The sequence below is a fragment of the Pleurodeles waltl genome, chromosome 2_2 (genome assembly GCF_031143425.1).
Source record: "Pleurodeles waltl isolate 20211129_DDA chromosome 2_2, aPleWal1.hap1.20221129, whole genome shotgun sequence".
Classification (NCBI taxonomy): Eukaryota; Metazoa; Chordata; class Amphibia; order Caudata; family Salamandridae; genus Pleurodeles; species Pleurodeles waltl.
Window position 1 is genome coordinate 893,052,384 of NC_090439.1, and position 16,585 is coordinate 893,068,968.

Sequence of the window (16,585 nt, forward strand, 5' to 3'; positions counted from 1 at the left end):
ATTTTGTTCTCACTAGCACACACAGGCTTGTAAGCAGTGTGTCTGTGCTGAGTGAGGGGTCTCTAGGGTGGCATAAGACATGCTGCAGCCCTTAGAGACCTTCCTTGGCATCAGGGCCCTTGGTACTAGAAGTACCAGTTACAAGGGACTTATCTGAATGCCAGGGTGTGCCAATTGTGGATACAATGGTACATTTTAGGTGAAGGAACACTGGTGCTGGGGCCTGGTTAGCAGGGTCCCAGCACACTTCTCAGTCAAGTCAGCATCAGTATCAGGCAAAAAGTGGGGGGTAACTGCAACAGGGAGCCATTTCTTTACACAAGCCCCCCCCAGCCCACAGGCCAGGAGACTCAGCCCAAGCTGGGAGAGTCTTCCTAGTCTGTCAGGCGAGGAAGAGTAGGAGAAATAGGCTGGTTAGTTGCAGGGCCTACTCTGCCTTACATCCTTCTGTTCAGGTCATTCCCTTTGGGGAACTGACCCACTTCCACAGTGATAGGACCTAGTCTGAATTGCCTCTTGTCTGCCTCTTCAATGTCTCCACCCATTCTTTTTATTTTAGTCTTAGAGGTATCCACCTCTGCTAACTTTATCTTGGCCAGGGTTACCCCTAGCTTACCCAGAGAGGTTACCCAGAGCTGGAGTAACCCCACCATGACCAATAGGGTCAGGGGGCCTAACTTGCTATTTGGCATGGGGTCAGACCACCATGCTAAGGATAGTGCAGCCATAAAGGCTAACACCCAGCAGAGGCCACTGACAGCTGTCAGTGCCCAGAACCACACCTTTAGCTCTTCACCTAAAAGGGAAGGGGCTAAGTTACAGGCTTCTTTGGGTTCAGGTTGCCTGTCTGCTGTATTGGAGTGGGGAGTTACCACATCTTGTAGTAAACACCCTTCTTCCACTCTTTCTTCTGTTAGCTGAGGAGCCACCCACTCAGGTTTAACAGTTGCCTGACTAGCCAGGACTTCTTGTGGGTCAGGTTGGACTTTATCAGGGCCATTTTTGGAGTTCTCCCCTACTGGAGCAGAATCTCCTTGGCTTGCTGTAACCTTGGCTAAAGGTTGTCCACCCCTCCTACTCTGTTTTCTTTTCTTCTTCTTCTGGGGCCTGCTTGCATTTACTGCAGAGGCAGGACTTCCAGAATCCTTGGGAGAGGACTGGCACTGGACCAGTTCCTCTCTTGAGCTCTGACTAACCTCTGGGTAGTCATTTCCAAGGAGACAATCAAGGGGGAGGTCTGTACTGACTACTACCCTTCTCCAGCTAAGAGTGCCACCCACTTCTATGGGCACTAAAGCCACAGGCCTCTTAGTGACCCTGTCTAGGCTAACTCTTACCCTGGCAGTCTCACCTGGGATGTACTGGTTTGAGAGCACCAGCCTGTCATGCACAATAGTGTGACTGGCACAAGTGTCTCTCAGGGCAGTGGTTGGGATTCCAGTCACCAGTAGGTGGTGGAAGTGTCTACTTCCCTCTGGAATCTCCAACTCACCTGTTGGGCCCTGTTTCCAGTTGAAGGCTAGGAAGACCTCCTCATCTGAGAAGTCATCTCCCATGGCTACACTGGTTACCCCAGGAATTTTGTTCTGGGGTTTGTTTTTGGGACAAGAAGTGTCCTTGGTGTGGTGCCCAGACTGTTTACAGTTGTGGCACCATGCCTTAGTGGCATCCCAGTTCTTACCCTGGTACCCACCTTTGTTTTGGGTTGTGTCTTGGGGCCCACCCACCTGTTCTGGTTTTTGGGGGCCTACAGAGGACTCTTTTTCTTTGTTTCTAGTGTTACCCACTTTCTCCTGGGGAGTTTTTGTAACCCCTTTCTTTTGGTCACCCCCAGTGGAAGTTTTGGTTACCCTAGTCTTGACCCAGTGGTCTGCCTTCTTTCCCAATTCTTGGGGAGAAATTGGACCTAGGTCTACCAGATACTGATGCAACTTTTCATTGAAGCAGTTACTTAAAATGTGTTCTTTCATAAACAAATTATAAAGCCCAACATAGTCACACACTTCATTTCCAGTTAACCAACCATCTAGTGTTTTTACTGAGTAGTCTACAAAATCAACCCAGGTCTGGCTCGAGGATTTTTGAGCCCCCCTGAATCTAATTCTATACTCCTCAGTGGAGAATCCAAAGCCCTCAATCAGGGTACCCTTCATGAGGTTATAAGATTCTGCATCTTTTCCAGAGAGTGTGAGGAGTCTATCCCTACACTTTCCAGTGAACATTTCCCAAAGGAGAGCACCCCAGTGAGATCTGTTCACTTTTTTGGTTATACAAGCCCTCTCAAAAGCTGTGAACCATTTGGTGATGTCATCACCATCTTCATATTTTGTTACAATCCCTTTGGGGATTTTTAGGATGTCAGGAGCATCTCTGACCCTATTTAAGTTGCTGCCACCATTGATGGGTCCTAGGCCCATCTCTTGTCTTTCCCTTTCTATGGCTAGGAGCTGCTTTTCCAAAGCCAATCTTTTGACCATCCTGGCTAACAGGGGGTCATCTTCACTGGAGTTATCCTCAGTGATTTCAGAGGTGTTGGTCTCTCCTGTGAGGGAACCAGCATCTCTGACTATTATTTTTGGAGTCAGGGTTTGAGGGACCCTGTTCTCCCTAGATAGGACTGGTAGGGGGGAATTTTCCTCCAAGTCACTATCCTCTTCCTCTGAGTTGCCACCCTCAGAGGGGTTGGCCTTTTCAAACTCTGCCAAAAGCTCCTGGAGCTGTATTTTGGTAGGTTTGGGGCCCATTGTTATTTTCTTTATTTTACAGAGTGACCTTAGCTCCCTCATCTTAAGATGGAGGTAAGGTGTGGTGTCGAGTTCCACCACAGTCACATCTGTGCTAGACATTTTGCTTCTAAAAGTTGGAATACTTTTTAAGAATCTACAACTAGTTCTAGGTTCTAATTCAAACTTTTACAAACTTTTAAACTCTAAAAGAAATGCTAAACAGGATCTAACACAAGGCCCTAGCAGGTCTTTTAAGAATTTAGAAAACTTTTCAAATTGCAAAAATCAATTTCTAATGACAATTTTGGAATTTGTCGTGTGATCAGGTATTGGCTGAGTAGTCCAGCAAATGCAAAGTCTTGTACCCCACCGCTGATCCACCAATGTAGGAAGTTGGCTCTGTATGTGCTATTTCAAAGTAAGGAATAGCATGCACAGAGTCCAAGGGTTCCCCTTAGAGGTAAAATAGTGGTAAAAATAGATAATACTAATGCTCTATTTTGTGGTAGTGTGGTCGAGCAGTAGGCTTATCCAAGGAGTAGTGTTAAGCATTTGTTGCACATACACATAGACAATAAATGAGATACACACACTCAGAGACAAATCCAGCCAATAGGTTTTTATATAGAAAAATATCTTTTCTTAGTTTATTTTAAGAACCACAGGTTCAAATTCTACATGTAATATCTCATTCGAAAGGTATTGCAGGTAAGTACTTTAGGAACTTCAAATCATCAAAATTGCATGTATACTTTTCAAGTTATTCACAAATAGCTGTTTTAAAAGTGGACACTTAGTGCAATTCTCACAGTTCCTAGGGGAGGTAAGTATTTGTTAGGTTAACCAGGTAAGTAAGACACTTACAGGGCTTAGTTCTTGGTCCAAGGTAGCCCACCGTTGGGGGTTCAGAGCAACCCCAAAGTCACCACACCAGCAGCTCAGGGCCGGTCAGGTGCAGAGTTCAAAGTGGTGCCCAAAACACATAGGCTAGAATGGAGAGAAGGGGGTGCCCCGGTTCCGGTCTGTTTGCAGGTAAGTACCCGCGTCTTCGGAGGGCAGACCAGGGGGGTTTTGTAGGGCACCGGGGGGGACACAAGTCCACACAGAAATTTCACCCTCAGCAGCGCGGGGGCGGCCGGGTGCAGTGTAGGAACAGGCGTCGGGTTCGCAATGTTAGTCTATGAGAGATCTCGGGATCTCTTCAGCGCTGCAGGCAGGCAAGGGGGGGATTCCTCAGGGAAACCTCCACTTGGGCAAGGGAGAGGGACTCCTGGGGGTCACTTCTCCAGTGAAAGTCCGGTCCTTCAGGTCCTGGGGGCTGCGGGTGCAGGGTCTCTCCCAGGCGTCGGGACTTTAGGTTCAAAGAGTCGCGGTCAGGGGAAGCCTCGGGATTCCCTCTGCAGGCGGCGCTGTGGGGGCTCAGGGGGGACAGGTTTTTGTACTCACAGTCTTAGAGTAGTCCTGGGGTCCCTCCTGAGGTGTTGGATCGCCACCAGCCGAGTCGGGGTCGCCGGGTGCAGTGTTGCAAGTCTCACGCTTCTTGCGGGGAGCTTGCAGGGATCTTTAAAGTTGCTGGAAACAAAGTTGCAGCTTTTCTTGGAGCAGGTCCGCTGTCCTCGGGAGTTTCTTGTCTTTTCGAAGCAGGGGCAGTCCTCAGAGGATGTCGAGGTCGCTGGTCCCTTCGGAAGGCGTCGCTGGAGCAGGATCTTTGGAAGGCAGGAGACAGGCCGGTGAGTTTCTGGAGCCAAGGCAGTTGTCGTCTTCTGGTCTTCCGCTGCAGGGGTTTTCAGCTGGGCAGTCCTTCTTCTTGTTGCAGGAATCTAATTTTCTAGGGTTCAGGGTAGCCCTTAAATACTAAATTTAAGGGCGTGTTTAGGTCTGGGGGGTTAGTAGCCAATGGCTACTAGCCCTGAGGGTGGGTACACCCTCTTTGTGCCTCCTCCCAAGGGGAGGGGGTCACAATCCTAACCCTATTGGGGGAATCCTCCATCTGCAAGATGGAGGATTTCTAAAAGTTAGAGTCACTTCAGCTCAGGACACCTTAGGGGCTGTCCTGACTGGCCAGTGACTCCTCCTTGTTTTTCTCATTATTTTCTCCGGCCTTGCCGCCAAAAGTGGGGCCTGGCCGGAGGGGGCGGGCAACTCCACTAGCTGGAGTGTCCTGCTGGGTTGGCACAAAGGAGGTGAGCCTTTGAGGCTCACCGCCAGGTGTGACAATTCCTGCCTGGGGGAGGTGTTAGCATCTCCACCCAGTGCAGGCTTTGTTACTGGCCTCAGAGTGACAAAGGCACTCTCCCCATGGGGCCAGCAACATGTCTCGGTTTGTGGCAGGCTGCTAAAACTAGTCAGCCTACACAGATAGTCGGTTAAGTTTCAGGGGGCACCTCTAAGGTGCCCTCTGTGGTGTATTTTACAATAAAATGTACACTGGCATCAGTGTGCATTTATTGTGCTGAGAAGTTTGATACCAAACTTCCCAGTTTTCAGTGTAGCCATTATGGTGCTGTGGAGTTCGTGTTTGACAGACTCCCAGACCATATACTCTTATGGCTACCCTGCACTTACAATGTCTAAGGTTTTGTTTAGACTCTGTAGGGGCACAGTGCTCATGCACTGGTACCCTCACCTATGGTATAGTGCACCCTGCCTTAGGGCTGTAAGGCCTGCTAGAGGGGTGTCTTACCTATACTGCATAGGCAGTGAGAGGCTGGCATGGCACCCTGAGGGGAGTGCCATGTCGACTTACTCATTTTGTTCTCACTAGCACACACAGGCTTGTAAGCAGTGTGTCTGTGCTGAGTGAGGGGTCTCTAGGGTGGCATAAGACATGCTGCAGCCCTTAGAGACCTTCCTTGGCATCAGGGCCCTTGGTACTAGAAGTACCAGTTACAAGGGACGTATCTGAATGCCAGGGTGTGCCAATTGTGGATACAATGGTACATTTTAGGTGAAGGAACACTGGTGCTGGGGCCTGGTTAGCAGGGTCCCAGCACACTTCTCAGTCAAGTCAGCATCAGTATCAGGCAAAAAGTGGGGGGTAACTGCAACAGGGAGCCATTTCTTTACAGGTACAGACTGTAAAGTCACTCCTTCTTGGAGGGATATGGTGGAGCGTAAAAAGTAGACAAAGTGATGGATTGGCCTACATGAAATTAAGTAACCACTTTTCGTAAAAGAAATTAAAAAAAATAAATAAAAAAAGACGACGACAGACATCACTGCCACACCAGGAGATTGCAGACTTCGACAAAACGTCAAAAAGTGACTATGGGGTAGCTCTCTCTGGATCTCCACCAATTTGCGCGGAAAGAACAAAACTGACATCAGCACGCTTGAGTGGCACCTATATAGGCACTGCGCATGTCACTTGCGCCGCAGATGACAGTCACATTAAGCCGCACAACGTCACGAAGGGGTACTGCTCCAGAATGAATGGAAATAAAAGACAAGCATGCCTTCTTAAAACTGTGCTTCTGCACAAATACCTGTTCACTGTACACATCGCCTCCAGTGACTACTCTAGGCAAGTGTTGTAAATAGTCCTTTTCTTTAAAGGGCTGAATTCGCTCTTTTCCCAATTCTTAAAAATTCATCAGACAGGTGTTGCATGAACTAATCTTTCTTCCCACTGTTGGTGGCCATACTTGCTTAGCAAGGTAATGGGGTTGGCTAATATCCACTGTGTTGCCACCACCCTTCCCTTTCTACCCACTGACTCCAATCTCTTGCTATCCTTGTCTGGGGGTGGGCCACTGAAGAATGGAGCATTAGTCCTTTTGTAAACATGGATGACTGAAAGGGAACACACTGGCACATTGGTCTTGAAGCATGGTGGGTCCTTTGGAGAATATATGTTTTTGTTTTTCTCTACCTTATGCGCAACCACCTTGGACGATGGTGGTTCTCAGAATGCTTCTCTACCCTGCTATATTACAGATGGTAACCTATGGAAGAACAAACTTTTTGCGTGTGCAATAGAATTTCACAGAGCTAACAGGAACCAGACTTCTCTTCCTCCACTGCCCAACATCCACTCATATCGGACTGCTGCCCTATCAGTGTGCAGTTTGTGATCGTCTGCTCTGAAGACAAGACAAAACAAAATCTTGCTCACTCTGTTCTCGCTCACTCTGTTCTTTCCTTGGCTCAGACGTTGATTGGGCTAATTCCTCCTGTTCTTCTCTTCCCTGGGTCTTTTCAGGTTAGAGGGAATTTTAACTGCCTTCAGATTTTTTTTTTTTTTTTTTTTTTTTTAAAACACTGCTTCCATAGCCTTAGAATTGCGTTTTCTTTTCAATATTTTCAGCATTTTCTCTGCTCGACTTGGAGGATCTACATGATTTTTCCTTAGCTATGGGGTTTTGTCTCTTTCCTTTCAAGGCTCTATGTTTTTATGATTCCTCGTTCTCTATTCTATAAGGGGATTGAGATCAAAGTATGAAGGTTAGCCTGCTCTGGCATTCTGACTTCGACCCTGAGGGGGTGCTTGTCTTTCGGCACAGACTCGACCGTTATGCGTTTCAACACAGATGGTTGGATGAGCTGGAGCCGCTTGGACAAAGCCTGAGGCACTGCAGGCATCCACTTTTTCAGTATTCTAAACTGCTTTTCCAGAACGGTGCCTTTGATGTCTTCAATATCAGGGTGTAATAGTGTTGGCTGCTCAACCTATAGAACCTAGCTGTATGCCAAGCATCACCTCGAGTCCGTTCCTATTCAAACGAGCACTCTAGGTAAGCATTGTTTTGCTTGAGGGATGACAATGAGTCCAGTGCCTTTTTCTGTATTCTGGGCAAGAGAACTCATATGCTTTGCAACCTCATGATGTATGGTCCTTCGGCAAACAAAGGTTGCAGAACCTATAAAAATCCTCTGTGCTAGCTTGTGGTGACACTTCTAACAAAATCTAAATAAAGTCTTGTCTACCCCTCTTGATGTTGAAAAACTGAAGAGACACTATGTTTGCAGCTGATCCCCGACTCGACATTTTCAACACCCTCTCCCTCCTTCCCCCCCTCACCCCCGCCAAATCCATCAATGTGATAAAGCTCAAGCTAGAAAAAGCCAGCCCTCTTTGGGGGGGGGAGGGAGGGGCAGAGCAAATACTCCTTTAGTTGGCACCAAGGCGTGGGGAGGGGTGCGGTGTAATGGGATATGTAGGAAATCTTCCTGACCCAACCACCAGATGAAAGACTAATGCATAACATTCGAAGCACACACTGAAAAACTAAACATTTTGATCTAAATGAAAAGTATAACCCCTCTAAGGATCCTGGTAAACACATGTCCAAATTTGCTATGGTTAATTACCACAGTGGTCTTAGCAAAGAATATAGGTTCCAACTCACTAGGTTTTTAACCCCCACAGAGATACAGATTTGCTGCAAAGTGAGCATGAAGAACTTATGAAAGTCATGAGAAGGATCACACTTATCAGAGATACATTAAGCACTAGAATTAAGAACTCTTTTGCCAACTAGGATAGGGATTATTCAAGGCATTCACCAGAGGTAGTAGCAACTGAGGGATGGAGGGAATGCTACTAGCTTTAGTAGATCAGCCATCACTACTCAGGGCCACATACAGCAGACCTATGTTTCTTGTATGCCATAGCCATCAATGAAAGTTGGTTACCATGTATGCTTTTATCTTATTTTGATAACGAATAAAAAAAGATTTTAAAAAGGTTAACACCAAGTGACATAACTGCAACACAGACATCTGTACTGATGTAAAACACCACAAAGGTTAACAAAACATCAAGGGAAAAAGATAAAATTGTGTGAATTAAGAACAACATTTGGTGCATTTCAAGATACACTATGCTCTCGCATTCGATGACATTAATAATTTTGAGAAAATACTAAACACTTACCTGGACAAGTTAGGAGATGGAACCCTACTATCATCAGCTAGGTTCCCAAGGTGGCTCAGCGTTGAAGTCGAACGGTTCTTTATAAAGCGCCTCTCCTAGTCCTTCAGGATAATTGTTAAAAACTTTGAGAGAGAATCCGCCCTAAAGACAAATAAACAGGTATCTAAGAAACTGGAGAGCCAAAAGTACTAAAACAGAATGTTACTGCTAAAAGGGAAATGTGTGCATTAGAGAGGATTTTCAGTTTTAATCAGAACTGCTGTTGCACAGGATAATCGTGGTTTATCGCGTAATACCAATAAAACGTCTGAGGACAAAACTAACTTACTCGAAACACAGGTCTGAGTATCCTGTCCAAGCAAGCAAATATTATTCCACAGTTGCTAGACTTAAAACCAGACGTAAAACAAATAAATGGGTAAATAATCTAACTAAGCCTCACGAAGAAGAGGGATAGGTTTGGCTTGACAAACCTGTTGCCAATTCTTTAAAATACACACAGATGGGCCTTAGCTCCACCAGAAGAGTATTTTCTGTTGCATAATGCTACTGGTTCATCATTCTGCCTTCTTGCACTGCAAGAATGATCTACTATTTTACCTCACAAAAATTAGCTGAACCATTGCTCATTCAGTATTTATTGTATACATGCGGGGGGAGGGAGGGGGCGAAGCAGTGCACTTGGCCAATTAGCTCCCTTCATTTACATTAACTGCACAAAGCATGCGCATACAGTGGTCGAACGTGTCTTAACAGTTAATTTCTCTTCTGTGAAAAAGTTGACTCAGAATGTGCTTTTTGGTGTTATCTTGCATAGTAACATCTATTTATGCCTGCATTTCACCTTTACATTGCCATCCATCCATTCATTCATTTACTATTTCAGCCAGTCTTTCACCATTCCGTTTGTCAAGCCATCCCGTCCACCCATCCTTCCACTACATCCACCCATCAATCCACTCATCCATTCTTTTGCGTACTAATCCATCCACCCACCCAGTAACCCATTCATTCACCCTTTCCTTCATCCATCCCCTTCACTTATCCATCCCTGCACCCATCCTTTCACTCATTCATCTATCTAACCAGCCATACACTCACCCACCCACCCTTTCCCATAATTAGGAGCCTTGGTCTGCTGAGCCTCAGAGACGTCAGGGACGTCAGGCCCATCAAACACCCCCCCCCCCTTTGAAGCGGCTAAAGCGGAGGGTTCACAACGCCCCTGTCGAGACCTATCCTTCCATCACCAAACCTATCCAACCTCATCCATCCACCTTCACTCCATCCATCCTGCTTTTCAATCCTATCCATCTTCCATCCAAACCTGCTTTTCACTCATATCCATCCACCATTTTAGTCATCCACCTTTTCAAATACCCACCCATTAATCTATAGATGAACCCTTCCGTTCATCCACCCTTTCCCTCGGCCATCCATCCGACCTTTCATTCAGCCATCCATCCATCCATCCATCCATCCATCAATCCATGCCCCTTGCACTCATTCTTCCAGACACCTTTTCACTCGTCCACTCACTCTTTCACATTATTTATGCATGTTGGTGTTATCTTGCATAGTAACTTAAAAGCAGTCTATTTATGCCATGCCCACCCACCCTTTTACATTATTTAATGTATTAGTTTGTGGACTTGCGGCGGAGAGGGTGCAAGTTTAGGCACCTGGTGATACACAGGGTGTACAGGAATGGCAAGGTGCAAGAAGAGTGGAGTGGGGATGCAAGACTTGCATGAGAAGGTGGAACAACATGCTTTCCTGTAGGCCCCGGAGGCAGTGGGTGAGGAGTGATCTTGGGGTCATTTGAGGCCCAAGGGTGAAGCACAGAATAAAGGCCAGTATCACAGGGTTCAAGTCAGAGCCAAGAGGCATATAAGACAGCCTTCTACATGCCACTGCTGGGGGTGTTCTGGAGCTGCAGAGGCTCAAAGCTCACCCCCTGCTTGAAGTAAAGAAAGGACCAAGGGATATTTTACCTTTGCTGGTTACAGCAAACAGGATTACTGCATGTTGAAAGAAATAAAAACCCTCATCTTCGAAACAGATGTGGTAGAGAAAAATATGAGAAACTGATAGAAAGACTTCCAAGTCTGTTAGCCCAAGATAGATGATTTCCTAGCCAACAATACAGTCAGTGAAAGATTAGAGTATATTTTCAAAACTTATGTCAAGACCTCCACTGGACTCAGAGTTCAAGGCAGTTTGGCTATGCAGCAGCAAAAGGTGGCATCTGAAAATCTACTCAATCTCCCACTGACACTTTCTGTTCTCAAATTATAATCTCAGGAGTAGTTCTCGCCTTTCTGGTCATCTCTTCTAATACACTGAGTGTAGGGTTCTCTTGTGTTCCTTACACAAGCTCCTGAAGTAAATAGTGAAGACCGATCTTCCAACTGTAGAAGACATGCTGATTGTTGCATCAGGTTTATATACACACACACACACACACACACACATATATATAGAAAATGTCACTTACCCAGTGTACATCTGTTCGTGGCATTAGTCGCTGCAGATTCACATGCTGTGCACATCCCGCTATCTGGTGTTGGGCTCGGAGTGTTACAAGTTGTTTTTCTTTGAAGAAGTCTTTTCGAGTCACGAGACTGAGGGACTCCTCCCATTTCGACTCCATTGCGCATGGGCGTCGACTCCATCTTCGATTGTTTTGCCCGCAGAGGGTGAGGTAGGAGTTGTGTATGCTAGTAATAGTGCCCATGCAATGGAGTGAATGCGTATGTACATAATGAAGTTTCAAGTAATATATTTACAAATGTTTAAGATCTACTTTTAAACGGCTACAGGCTTCCGGGGAGGCGGGTGGACGCATGTGAATCTGCAGCGACTAATGCCACGAACAGATGTACACTGGGTAAGTGACATTTTCCGTTCGATGGCATGTGTAGCTGCAGATACACATGCTGTGCATAGACTAATAAGCAGTTATCTCCCCAAAAGCGGTGGTTCAGCCTGTAGGAGTTGAAGTAGTTTGAAATAATGTTCTTAGTACAGCTTGACCTACTGTTGCTTGTTGTACAGTTAACACATCTACACAGTAGTGCTTGGTAAATGTATGAGGCGTAGACCATGTTGCTGCCTTACATATTTCGTCCATTGGAATATTTCCCAGAAAGGCCATGGTAGCACCTTTCTTTCTGGTTGAGTGTGCCTTTGGTGTAATAGGCAGTTCTCTTTTAGCTTTAAGATAGCAGGTTTGAATGCACTTAACTATCCATCTAGCAATGCCTTGTTTTGAAATAGGATTTCCTGTATGAGGTTTTTGAAAGGCGATAAATAGTTGTTTTGTCTTTCGAATTAGTTTTGTTCTGTCAATGTAGTACATTAGTGCTCTTTTGATGTCTAATGTATGTAGTGCTCTTTCAGCTACAGAATCTGGCTGTGGGAAGAACACTGGTAATTCTACCATTTGATTCAAGTGGAACGGTGAGATTACTTTTGGTAAAAAATTAGGATTGGTCCGTAGAACAACTTTATTTTTGTGTATTTGAATAAATGGTTCTTGAATGGTAAATGCTTGAATCTCACTCACTCTTCTTAGAGATGTGATGGCAATTAAAAATGCAACTTTCCATGTTAAGTATTGCATTTCACAAGAGTGCATGGGCTCAAAAGGTGGACCCATGAGTCGTGTTAAGACAATGTTGAGGTTCCATGAAGGAACTGGTGGTGTTCTTGGTGGTATAATTCTCTTTAGGCCTTCCATAAACGCTTTTATGACTGGTATCCTAAATAATGAAGTTGAGTGCGTAATTTGCAGGTAAGCTGAAATTGCAGTAAGATGTATTTTAATGGACGAGAAAGCTAGTTTAGATTTCTGCAAATGTAGTAAGTATCCTACTATCTCTTTTGCAGATGCGTGTAAAGGTTGAATTTGATTATTATGGCAGTAATAAACAAATCTTTTCCACTTATTTGCATAAGTGTCTAGTGGTAGGGTTTCTAGCCTGTTTTATGACCTCCATACATTCCTGTGTGAGGTCTAAGTGCCCGAATTCTAGGATTTCAGGAGCCAACTTGCTAGATTCAGCGATGCTGGATTTGGATGTCTGATCTGTTGTTTGTGTTGTGTTAACAGATCTGGTCTGTTTGGCAGTTTGATATGAGGTACTACTGAAAGGTCTAATAGTGTTGTGTACCAAGGTTGCCTTGCCCATGTTGGTGCTATTAGTATGAGTTTGCGTTTGTTTGGACTCAACTTGTTTACTAGATATGGAAGAAGTGGGAGAGGGGGAAAAGCGTATGCAAATATCCCTGACCAGTTCATCCATAGTGCATTGCCCTGAGACGGATGTTGTGGGTACCTGGATGCAAAGTTGTGGCATTTTGAGTTTTCTTTTGTTGCAAATAGATCTATTTGTGGCGTTCCCCACATTCTGAAGTAAGTGTTCAGTATTTGGGGGTGAATTTCCCATTCGTGGATCTGTTGGTGATCCCGAGAGAGATTGTCTGCTAACTGATTCTGAATCCCTGGAATAAATTGTGCTATTAGGCGAATGTGGTTGTGAATCGCCCAATGCCATATTTTTTGTGTTAGGAGACACAACTGTGTCGAGTGTGTTCCTCCCGGTTTGTTTAGGTAATACATTGTTGTCATGTTGTCTGTTTTGACGAGAGTGTATTTGTGGGTTAATATGGGTTGAAATGCTTTCAGAGCTAGAAACACCGCTAACAGTTCTAAGTGGTTTATATGAAACTGTTTTTGCTGAATGTTCCATTGTCCTTGGATGCTGTGCTGATTGAGGTGTGCTCCCCACCCTGTCATGGATGCATCTGTTATTACGCATTGTGGCACTGGGTCTTGAAAAGGCCGCCCTTGGTTTAAATTTATACTGTTCCACCATTGAAGCGAGATGTATGTTTGGCGGTCTATCAACACCAGATCTAGAAGTTGACCCTGTGCTTGTGACCACTGTGATGCTAGGCACTGTTGTAAGGGCCGCATGTGCAACCTTGCGTTTGGGACAATGGCTATGCATGAGGACATCATGCCTAGGAGTTTCATTACTAATTTGACCTGTATCTTCTGGTTTGGAAACATGGCGTGTATTACATTTTGGAATGTTTGGACTCTTTGTGGACTTGGAGTGGCAATCCCTTTTACTGTGTTGATTGTTGCTCCTAGGTATTGCTGTATTTGACACGGCAGAAGGTGTGACTGAGTAATTGATTGAGAAACCTAGTTTGTGTAGGGTTTCTATGACGTAATTTGTGTGTCGTGAACACTGTTTTTGCGTGTTGGTTTTGATTAACCAATCGTCTAAGTACGGGAACACATGTATTTGCTGCCTTCTGATATGTGCAGCTACTACTGCTAGACATTTTGTAAAAACTCTTGGCGCAGTTGTTATTCCGAATGGCAACACTGTGAATTGGTAATGTATCCCTTGGAATACAAACCTTAGGTACTTTCTGTGTGAAGGATGTATTGGTATATGGAAATATGCATCCTTTAGATCCAGTGTTGTCATGTAGTCTTGTTGTTTGAGCAGTGGGATTACTTCTTGTAATGTAACCATGTGAAAGTGGTCTGATTTGATGTATGTATTTAATATTCTGAGATCTAGTATAGGTCTTAGAGTTTTGTCTTTTTTGGGTATTGGAAAGTACAGTGAGTAAACTCCTGTGTTTAGTTCTTGTTTTGGTACTAATTCTATTGCCTCTTTTTGGAGGAATGCTTGAACTTCTAATCCTAGAAGATTTATATGTTGTTTCGACATACTGTGTGTTTTCGGTGGGACTGTTGGAGGGAATTCTCGAAATTCTATGCAATAACCATACTGGATAATTGCTAGTACCCAAGTATCTGTTGTTATCTCCTCCCAATGTTTGTAAAATTGGCTTAATCTTCCCCCTGGTTTCTGTAGGTTGTCCTCGAAACCCTCCCCTAATAGGTGTTTTGCGAAAGGTGCCTCTGCTCTGCGGGGAGTAGAGTGCGCCCATGGCTTTTGCCGTATCAGTGTCCTTCTTGAGTTTCTCAATAGCAGTGTCGACTTCCGGCCCAAACAACTGCTGTTCATTAAATGGCATATTTAGCACGGCTTGTTGAATTTCTGGCTTGAAACCTGACGTGCGGAGCCATGCGTGCCTTCTTATTGTTGTTATTGCAGTATTTGCTGTCCTTGCAGCCGTATCTGCTGCATCCATTGAAGACTGTATCTGATTATTAGAGATACTTTGTCCTTCTTCCACCACTTGTTGTGCTCTTTTTTGGAACTCCTTGGGTAAGTGTTCTATCAAATGTTGCATCTCATCCCAGTGCGCTCTGTCATATCTTGCCAAAAGCGCTTGTGAATTGGCAATGCGCCATTGGTTTGCTGCTTGTGCTGCAACCCTTTTGCCCGCAGCATCAAATTTGCAACTCTCTTTGTCTGGAGGTGGTGCGTCTCCCGAGGTATGAGAATTTGCTCTTACGAGCTGCCCGACAACTACTGAGTCTGGAGTTAACTGCGTTGTAATATAAACAGGATCTGTTGGCGGTGGCTTGTATTTTTTCTCCACTCGGAGTTATGGCTCGGCCTTTAACAGGATCTTGAAAGATTTGTTTTGAATGTTTTAGCATTCCTGGGAGCATAGGTAGTCTTTGGTACTGGCTATGAGTGGAGGTTAGCGTGTTAAACAAGAAGTCATCCTCAATTGGTTCTGAATGCAAGGTGACGTTATGGAAAGCAGCTGCCCTTGCGATCACCTGTGTGTAAGATGTACTGTCCTCAGGAGGGGACGGCCTGGTAGGGTACGAGTCTGGGCTGTTGTCCGATACTGGAGCATCGTAAAGGTCCCATGCATCGGGATCATCTTGACTCGTGGCAGTATGAGTCGGGGAGTGCATCAGTGGAGGAGTTGCTACTGGTGATGTGTGCACTGATGGTGGTGGAGAAGGTGGTGGAGTTGTTTTCTTTGCCACCTTTGCCTGTGGCTCCTTGTCCTTTTCGTGAAAGGCAAGTTTTCTTTTTATCTTAATTGGAGGAAGAGTGGTTATCTTCCCTGTGTCTTGATGAATGTGGAGCCTCCTTTGAGTATAGTCTGGCTCTACTGCTTGAAGTTCCTCTCCAAATCTATGTTTTTTCATTTGGGAGGCCAATCCTTGTTCCTCTGTATAGGAACCTGTTTTCGGCTCCGAAACTTTTTCGGAGGTCTTTTTAGGCTCCGAAGAACCCTTTGTAATTTTCGGCGTGGTGGTGTCTCGATGCCGAATTTGTTCGGTGCCGCTGTGACGGTGCCGAAATTTCTCAGAGCCAATGTCTCGGGTCCGAGATTGCTGTGTGGCGGTATCTCGACCAGAGTCAGATGACTTCGACACCAGCGTGCCCTTTTTTGGTGCCTTGGCTCGGTCACCGCTTGTTTGGGTTAAGCCATGGCCTGTTGGCGGTGGCGTCCCCTGGGCTTTTGTCGACTCCTCGCGAGTCTTATGTTTCGACGTCTTACTCACGGTTTTCGGCGTTTCTTCGGCCTCGAGCTCTTCCGAGTCCGACTCTTGGATAGAGAAAGCTTCCTCTTCTTCCTCGAAACGCTCTTGTTCTGTCGGCGTCGACGCCATCTGCAGTCTTCTGGCTCTTCGGTCTCTTAACGTCTTTCTGGACCGAAACGCTCGACAGGCCTCACAAGTATCTTCCTTGTGCTCTGGGGACAAGCACAAGTTACAGACCAGATGCTGATCCGTAGACGGATACTTGTTATGGCATTTTGGACAGAAGCGGAATGGGGTCCGTTCCATCAGCCTTGAATTCACACGTGGCCGGGCCGACCAGTCCCCGACGGGGATCGAAAAAAAACCCGAAGGGCCAACAGAACTCTTCTAAATTCGGTGTCGATCTGTTGTAACTAACCCGATACCGAACGCAAACAATACCGACGTTTTTTCAGAGATTCTAACTAACTTTCCGACCCGAAAAGGAACACGTCCGAACCAGATGGCGGAAAAAAAACAATCTAAGATGGAGTCGACGCC

The 16,585-nt window shown here is 45.5% G+C and overlaps 1 protein-coding gene across 2 annotated transcripts in view; it reads right to left on the reverse strand.

Moving 5' to 3' along the window:
• Nucleotides 1-16,585, reverse strand: part of AZIN1 (antizyme inhibitor 1) — a 483,491-nt gene that overhangs the window by 435,988 nt on the left and 30,918 nt on the right. For both annotated transcript variants that reach the window (XM_069220587.1, XM_069220589.1), the window contains exon 2: nt 8,602-8,742. The gene's annotated coding sequence lies outside the window, so the exon portion shown is untranslated. The remainder of the gene's footprint in view (nt 1-8,601; nt 8,743-16,585) is intronic.